This window comes from Macaca fascicularis, chromosome 4, assembly GCF_037993035.2.
Source record: "Macaca fascicularis isolate 582-1 chromosome 4, T2T-MFA8v1.1".
NCBI lineage: Eukaryota > Metazoa > Chordata > Mammalia > Primates > Cercopithecidae > Macaca > Macaca fascicularis.
The window spans coordinates 127,666,567-127,675,708 of NC_088378.1; the positions used below are offsets into that span (position 1 = coordinate 127,666,567).

General features: G+C 48.7%; 1 long non-coding RNA gene across 1 annotated transcript; it reads left to right on the forward strand.

Annotated features, from left to right (window-relative positions):
• Positions 1-394: 394 nt before the first annotated feature.
• On the forward strand, positions 395-8,081 carry LOC123572834 (uncharacterized). The gene is made up of 4 exons (XR_006697383.2): positions 395-551; positions 2,534-2,642; positions 3,799-3,973; positions 7,127-8,081. It is a non-coding gene; the product is annotated as an uncharacterized lncRNA (long non-coding RNA).
• Positions 8,082-9,142: the final 1,061 nt, after the last annotated feature.

Genomic DNA, 9,142 nt, shown 5'->3' on the forward strand with positions numbered 1-9,142 from the left:
TGACCTCCTACTTAACCGTAGTCCTGGGTACAGACTGACTGTTAGTCCTACCTAGTCAAAGTCTAATCCCTTTAACCCAGAAAACAGGCTGACACAAAACCCTGGTCAGAGCCTGACCCTAAACCCAGATCTCAGACCCTTAATTCTAGCCACAGACTGGCCCAACCCTGTAGAGCTTGTCTATGACCCTGACCACAGACTGACCCAAATGAGGCTGGTCTAGGAGTGTATGCGGGAATTAGAAATAGATGTCCTGCCAATGGAGGCCAGAGAGCTATGTCCGCAAAAGGACAGGGTGTGACCAGCCAGAGTTGCCAGAGTTTTGGCAACTTGTGTCTTCCATAACAAAGCTGGGGCATTGATGGAAATTGAGGGTGCTAGAACCTTGTGACTGTGACCAGGCACCAGTCCTCTGCCTCCTTCTGTGCCTGCATGGCTGCCCCTACCCTGGGGCTCCTGCCTAGCCTCCACCTCACCTGCTGGCTCACTGAGACAGAGCCAAACACGAAAGGGAAGGTGATGGCCTGACCATAGGGCCCACGAAAATGCAGGTATCATTAACAGCCAGTGGCCTGTCCACTCTCAACCCCCTACCGCCCACCCCTTCCTGGAATAGACCCCAGGCCACATGCAGAGGGGGCAAGCCCAAGGTATGATACCAGCAGGGCCAAGTGGACTGTCCAGATGGGTAACGGGGGCCTGGCTTCCTCTGGCCTCCACATAGGGGCCCCAGGTGTTCACATGGATGGAAATGGGAGGGCCAAGTCTCTTCATAGGCTGCTGTCTGGTCCACAAGACTCAACTGGCCCTCTGAAGGCTATCCCGCTTTCCAACCAGGATTGAAGGATTTCCAACCAGGATTGATTGGATCTAAAGGAATGGGGATGGAGACTGCATCTTGTCGTTCCACTTCCACCCCATTCTGGACGTGGGAAGCATTTGTGGGCTTCCACTCTATGGGAGACTCATAGCCTCAATCCTTAAGGAATTTTCAATCTGAAAGGAAAACACAAACCCTGACCTCAGGGAGCTCCCAGTTTGACAGTGGAGACAGAGAGGCCCCGCATCAAGTAGAAAAACAACCCTCACTCTGAGGGACACAGGAATGAAGATATGTATCCTTGGTGCTACAGGCAAGTAGGTAGGAAAGACTGAATGGAGCAGACAGAGAAGTCTAATCCAGGTGTCCTCCTTGGAGGAGATGATACTCATGTCTGGAGAAAGACTTAGCCCACATACATACGCGTTCACTGGCCCTGCGACCACCCCAGCCCCAGGAATGCTCAGGGCCCAGACCATTTCCCTTTCTCTGCCCAGTGCCCGGTAGTCCTGAGGCCTGTACTCCTTCCCCCTGGGGAGTTGAGGATGGGTGGGGGACGGAACGGGCCTCCCAGGCATTCCTCCCGCATTCCTGGGGCCATGCCCTCCTTCCTCCCGGCCTCGGCCTGGCCATAAACTATTTCAGGCTTGCAAAATCTGGTCTGCTGCTCTCTTGCTCACAGCCCCCAGCAAGGCGTAGGCCTGGGTCCCGGCCAGAAAACCCGTAGCACCCACAGAATCCAGAGGGTTCTGGTCAACTAGGACAGAGGAAACTGGGTAACCTCTTGGGCAAATGAACATACAGTGGCTGGGGAGCAGAGAGGATGAGGACTGGCCCCTCCACAGGGCAGCAGCCACAGGGCCCCACTTCCCAGAGAATGTACCCTGGGAAAAGGGAGAAAGGGCTCGGAAGACAGGCTGGCTTGTGTTTGGGGGTCCAGTTGAGGGCGTTCAGACAGATTTGGGGGTCCAGCTGAGGGCGTTCAGACAGATTCCCTCATATGAGACTCACCTCCCTCCTGACACCAGGCCCCCATGCCCATGCCCACTTTACAGATGAGAAAATTAAGCCTTCGACCAAAGCTCTTCTTGAGGCTTATGTAATGCCTCGCCACTCTGCCCATATGAAGTGCAGGGACTGGAGTCTGGCCTTTTGCCCTTCTTCACCAGTCCCCACTCTGCAGCCTATCCCAAATGTCAATAAATGTCAGTGTTCTTTCTCTGTCATGCCCCCCCGCCCCACACAGCTGCCCTAGACACCCAGTGCCCAGAGCCTCCACAGTACCCATTCACCGTCTCCGCCCAGGATTCCCCTCCAAGTCCCCACACCCTGCCTCCCAAATGAGCTTCTACCTTCCTCCCCACCGCCACCTCCCTGGTCACAAGCTACTGTGTTCACACCCCGAGTCTCCTCAGTGCCATGGGGGCTTCCCTGATTCTGCTCTGGGAGTTCCTTGGAGAGGACTCTTAATTCTCATCCCTAGCTTCTCCTCCCCCGGGGTGAGCTTCCAGAGTCAGCGCCAGTGGGACCTGGGTGAGGGGGATCCCTCCCACCCGCAGGCAACTGGGTCCCAGAAGAAAGGGCCTGAAGCCACCTGAGCCAGGAGCCAGGGGCCAAGTCTGACGCTTTTCTGTGTCACCAGGGTCTGGAAGAGGGCACACCAGAGAGGTGACCAGCCAATGAATGAATGAATCCCGCCATTCTGTATTTTAGATGCTGACAATATGACAGTGAATACAATGTGAAAAAACAAGCACACTTCCCGCCCCCATGGAGTTTTATTCTAGTCCGGCAGAAGGAGAAGGAAATGTAAACATACAAGGTCAGGTACTGCTGTGAAGCAAAATAAAGCTGCGGGTGCTATGCGAAGGATAGACTCTGTGTGTGTGTATGTGTGTGTGTGTATTGTGCATATTAAGTAAAAGAATGAATCTGGACGATCCTGGGCCAGGTCAGACCCTAGCATTGCCATTGACTGTAAAATCTCAAGCAAGTCATGCCTCCCCTCTGGGCCTCACTTTCCTCATCTGTAAAGTGAGACCATGGACTGATAGACCATTGTGATCTGGCCTCAGCCTTGACCTTCCAGGATCCAACACATTTTGCCTCTGTGAATTTAATGGGGGGAATTATAGGCAGCTTAGAAGCGGTTCTGAAGAAGGAGAACCTTTCTGCTCCAGCAATTCCCTGAGGTTCCAATTTTTCTGTTGATGGCACATAATGTGCATAGATTTGCATACTAGGCCCCCAAACTCCCAGGAAAGGCACGTCTCAAAAATGTCAACAATTAGCACAAATGACTTGACTTATATTCAGACCTCTTCCCAGAGCAAGGGGAGGAAGGTGAGGTAACCTCCAGCCACAAAGAAAGCAGAATTCTTTGCCCCGAAGAGGCAGAGACAGAAACCCTGCTTCCTCTCGTCTCCTCGGTGCCTTCCAGCCCGTTCCCTCATCTCTGCTCAGACACCCCTGGCTAGGCTGCCCAAGAAATGCCCAGGGGGACCTCCTAAAGACCTACTCCTGAGTCACTTGATGACTTTGCCTAAGCCCCTAACAGGAGCTGCCTAACCCTGCCCTGCGCTATTGGTGTCCAGAGCAGCAGCTTTCAGGGTTTGCAGCAGCCTAGGGGATCCAGAGCACCCCCAACTCCAGTCCCGCCACCTCAGCCCATGCAAGGCCAATCCTAGAGGCTCCAACCTCTAATATCTCCCAAGATCAGTAAACATTGCAGCTTCCCCTCACAATGGCTGCCTGGTCAGGATTTGCAAATCACACACTCACATACACACTAACACATACACACACGGAGGGGCTTGTGCATGCTTTCACACACACAGCATACTCACTCATGCACACACAAACACATACTGAGGTGCACTGAAGGCTCCCACCCAGGACAAATGATCTGTGGGGAAAAGAAAATTAATGATAGGGTGCTTTACTTATGCCCATCTCATCTAATCGTCTCCACACCCTAGGAGCAACTTTTTGGCACTCCCATTTTGCAGAAGAGGAAACAGGCTGCCTGGGTCTGCTGATTCCTGCCCTTGTGAGCTCACTGCCCCATACTCCCATGCTTGTTCACAAATGGAGGTGCTGTTACAGAAGAAGTTCTGAGCCTGATTCTGCTGCTGCCTCTCCAGCTAACCTTAGGTACAACTCTCCTCCTCCCAAGGCCTCAGTTTCCTCATCCAGGTAATGGGAATCCTAATGCCTTTCTTTTCTCTGCATAGGCTTAAACCAGATGGCCCACGACAAGCCCTTCCAATTCCCATGTCCCAGAGCTGCCAAATTTGAGCCCCAGTCACCCACCATGAACCGCCACCTATTCCAGGAACCTGGCCAGGAAGCCCAGGATAGGCTTCTTACCTTGTCTTCCCATTGGGATGGGTCTCAGAGGAGGCCAAGCTGGGCAGAACTCTCTCTCCCATTGGCCCTCAGGTGCCACCCCCATTAGTGCTGACTTACAGCTTTGCACTGCTGCTGACATCAGCACCCATCTGTCTGTTGTGGTAAGAGAGGCCTCCTAGGGAAACAAGTGTGCTAAATCTCAGCCAGGAAGGACCTCCCAGCTGGGCTGTTGGGGCAAGTTTGGTAAATACCCTCAACAGGCACCTTTGGAAGAAGGAGCGGGTGATCAGAAATCTATGCCTCCCCCAAGCAATCCTCTCACCTCCCTAGCCACCCCCAACCATGATCAAATTCCCATCCCTGGCTTTGGACTTTCCAGCTGGTTCCCTGAGCTACTCAGCCCGTCATCCCAATAACCAGCTTCCTACAACATCCATCTCCTGTACCACCATCCCCCCAACCACTGCTGTCACCATCCTCTATCTGTCATCTCAAATCATCAAAACCCCATCTGCCACCACCTTCCTCCTCCTTCTTCATTCTCATCCCTACCACCAGCAGCACTCATCCATTCCAACTCAAAAGGTCACTATCTAATCCATGATCTATCTCACTTCCTGCCTAAATTCTTTATGGAGCAATAAACTTTCGCTGGAATGATACCCAGACCACAAATCTGGGACCCAGTGACAGTTCCAGGAGGCCATGGTGCACCGTCTGTGGCTCAGTTGGTTTCCATTGGGGTCTATTCATATGGCATCTGCAAACACTCAAATGATGCAGATACTTCCCTTACTTAATACCCATCTGGCCCAGGGTGGGCTGAGGGTGGCCCAGCTGGATGCAGCACTATCCCTAATCTCTCTGAGCAAGCAGCAAGCAGCATACCTGGCTTGTTTAAACACACACTTTGCCAGATGCTGAAGAACAATTAAAAGTGATCACAGTAGATCCACTACCCTGATCAATCTTGCCTGTCTTAAGCTCAGATAAGTCTGTATAGGAATCTGTTTCCAAATCTGTCATTTCTGATGGTACATATGCTGGACTTTTCCTTACAGGGCCAGCTAAAGTCAATGGAGTTCACACCCCAAGCAAGAGAAGAGCTTGCCCTAGCCTTCATCCAGCCTCATGTGTTGCAATTTGGCTAGAAATTGTTCAGGAGAATCTTAATTAGCATTCACCTGTGGTGTTGTGAAAAAAGAAAAAAAAAAAAAAAAAACACCTCACTTCAGGTTCCAAAGTCTGAGTTGGAGTAAAAAGACTGTTGGAATCCAGGATCCAACATACAACTGCTAAGCCTGTTTCTTCATCTGTAAAATGAGAATGACAATGTCTACCTCAAAGGATTGGTTTGAGGGTAGAGCATGTTAAAGAACTCTTAAGGATCTTTTGTCAGACCCAGCTTGACCACAAGATTGAGCTGAATCTGAATAAACATTCTAGAACACTGCCAGAAAAGCTACATTTACTATCTTATCTGACCTATGTAATTTGCAGAGTTCTTTTTACATGGGTTACTTCCAAAATCAAAATTAACGTTATCACTGATGCTCAGTTAAAACAGCATAGTAACTTCTGATTATTTCTCTCATGAAACTACCTATTTAGTTTTATACAGTCATGTACCACATAGCGATGTATGAACTGCACATACAACGGTGGTTCTGTAAGATGATAATAGAGCTGAAAATTTGCTAGCGCCTAGTGACATTGTAGTGCAATGCATTACTCACATGTTTGCAGTGATGCTGGTATAAAGAAACCTACTACATTACCAGTCACATAAAAGTATAGCATATACAATGATGTACAGTACATAATACTTGATAATGATCGTAAACCACTATGATATTGGTTTATGTATTTACTATACTTTTTATTGTTATTTTAGAGTATACTCCTTATCCTTTTATGTTAACTGTAAAACAGCCTCAGACAGGCCCGTCAGAAGGTATCCGGAAGAAGGCCTTGTCATCACAGCAGATGACAGTTCCATACCTGTTGCTGCCCCTGAAGACCTTCCAGTGCAGAAGATGTGGAGGTGGAAGGCAGTGGATGTTAATGATCCTGACCTCAAATAGACCTAGGCTACTTACCTTATGTGTTTGTGTCTTCATTTTTCACAAAAAAATTTAAAAATTTAAAAACAGAAAACAGCTTAAAGAATAAGGATGTAAAAAAATATATTTTTGTACAGCTATACAGTGCATTTGTGCTTTAAGCTGTGTTTACAAAAGAGGCAAAAAGCTTTTAAGATTTTTTAAGTTTACAGGGTAAGAAAAGCTATATTAAGCTATGATTAATTTATTACCGAAAAAAGAAATGTGTAAAATAAATGTAGTGTAGCCTAACTGCACAGTGTTTATAGGGTCTACAGTAGTGCACAGCAAAGTCCCAGACCTACACACACACTCACTCACTCACTCACTGACTCACCCAAAGCAAATTCCAGTCCTGCAAGCTCCATTCATGGTAAGTGCCCTCTATAGGTGTACCACTTTTTTTTTTTTTTTTTTTTTCCTCAGCCTCCCATGTAGCTGGGACTACAGGCACCCGCCACATCGCCCGGCTAATTTTTTGTGTATTTAGTAGAGACGGGGTTTCACCATGTTAGCCAGGATGGTCTCGATCTCCTGACCTCGTGATCCACCTGCCTCAGCCTCCCAAAGTGCTGGGATTACAGGCGTGAGCCACCGTGCCCGGCCAGGTGTACCATTTTTTTTTTATCATTTATACCATATTTTTACTGTACCTTTTCTATATTTATATATGTTTTGTATGTTAGACATACAAATACTTACCACTGTGTTACAATTGCCTCCAGTATTCACTAGACTAACACACTGTACAGGTTCATAGCCTAGGTGTATAGCAGGCTAGACCATCTAGGTTTGTGTAAGTGTACTCTATGATGTTTCACATGATGAAATTGCCCAACAACGCATTTCTCAGGATTTGTCCCTGTCGTTAGGTGATGCATGACTGTACTCTGACATCCTCTCCAGCTTTTGTGTGTTTTTATTTTTATGATGGGCTGGAGACAGGACATTGTATCTGCTTTTCCCTACGTAAGTCTTGCCATGCCCTTTGGCCAAAGGCAATTCAAATATGGACTTCCTACTGTCACCATCAAGGTCACTACGATCTAAGTGTTTTTTGGGGCTTGTGCAGAGAAGGAAGCAGATGAGCCCCCGCCTTCTCTGTTCCCCATGATGTAGGAGAGAAGACACAGGCTGAGCCCCAGGAGGAGAGATCAAAGCTTTAGATCTGAAAGGGTGGTTCCAGCCCAGCAGCATGAACGTGGCCTGGGAACATGTTAGACATGCAGGTTCTCAGGCCCCACCCCACACCTGCTGGATCGAATACTCTGATTTCTGCACTTGAGCATACATCACTCAAGTTTAAGAACCACTGCATTAGAGAACAGAACCCCTCAACCATAGCTTGCATAACTTCACTGTTCCAGTGAAGCCGTGAAGACACATCCAGGTCTCAGGAAGTCATTTTAGCCTGGAAAGGAAAAGAAGGAGGCATCATTGGCGTGGGCCTGGGAGCCCCTATGCTCAGCACTCCTGGAAGTGCGCAGACAGGGAGGTCTGGGGTCTGGAAAAAGAGCAGGAATCTTGGGAATTATAAGGCTGAGAAGGAAGTGAGGAGGGCGCAATGTGCCTGGCTGCTGCTCAGGCCTCCTCACTGGCAGGGGGTCCCAGCAACCTTGTTCCCTAGGCCCATGCTGAACTTGCTAGTGATGCTGGCATTCCTAGCTGTGGTTCGGCACCAAGGTCCAGTGACCTCCCAGACCCAGCCCCGGGCTATTTCCCTAATAGAGACCTAACCAGAGGGCCTGAGTTTGGGGTGCTGAGGCATTGACTGTGTAAGGGCCCTGACCCACTACCCCATCCACTGTTCTCCCTGCCCCCTCCACATGTGTCTGGGGCTTTCCCAGGAGTTGGAGCCACACTGAAGGGACATAGAAGCCACAATTCTTGCCTTCAGAGAGCCCTGCAAGCTGCTGGGAAGATGAGTACTGAAGACCACCAGTTCCCAAGTCCTAAACCATGTGCCAGACATCGTGCTGAGCTCTTTGTGAACATTATAGGATTAAATGAGACAGTCACCCTTGAAACAGATACAAACCCAGAGCAGAGAACGGTCAGCACAGGAGATCTAATTGGCAGGTGTACCATGGGCACCTGAGAGCTGGGTAGTCAAGAAGTTTCCCAAACGGAAGGAGGCCCACTGCTAACTTGGAGACAGAGAATGTGGAGGCAACAAGTTCATATCTGTCTCTATTTCTGTCTCTTCCTCTCTCTGTCTCTACCTCTCTGTCTCTTTCTTTCTATCCTTCTTTCTTCCCTTACAATAGACCACTCCATAAATGAGCAACCTCTCCTATGCCAGACTATGATCCTGTCATTAAACCCCTATTGAGACCAGGCACTATGGCTCATGGCTGTAATCCCAGCACTTTGGGAGGCCGAGGCGGAAGGATCACCAGAGGTCAGGAGTTCGAGATCAGCCTGGCCAACATGATGAAACCCTGTCTCTATTAAAAATACCAAAAAAAAAAAAAAAAAAAAAAATTAGCTGGGCATGGTGGCAGATGTCTGTAATCCCAGCTACTCAAGAAGCTAAAGCACAAGAATCGCTTGAACCTGGGAGACAGAGGTTGCAGTGAGCTGAGATCGCGCCACTGCCCCCCAGCCTGGATGACAAGAGTGAAACATCACCTAAAAAAAAAAACCAGGAGAATGGGCAAACAAACTACTCTATATCCATACATTGGAATACTGGCCATCAGTAAAGAGAAACAACCTACTGATACATGCTACAACATAGATAAATCTCAAAAGCACCATTCTAATGAAAGAAGCCAAACAGAAGAGACTATACATTGTATACTTCCATTTATAAAGACTTTCTGGAAAAGGCAAAATTACATAGAAAAAAAGCAGATAGACTAGTAGC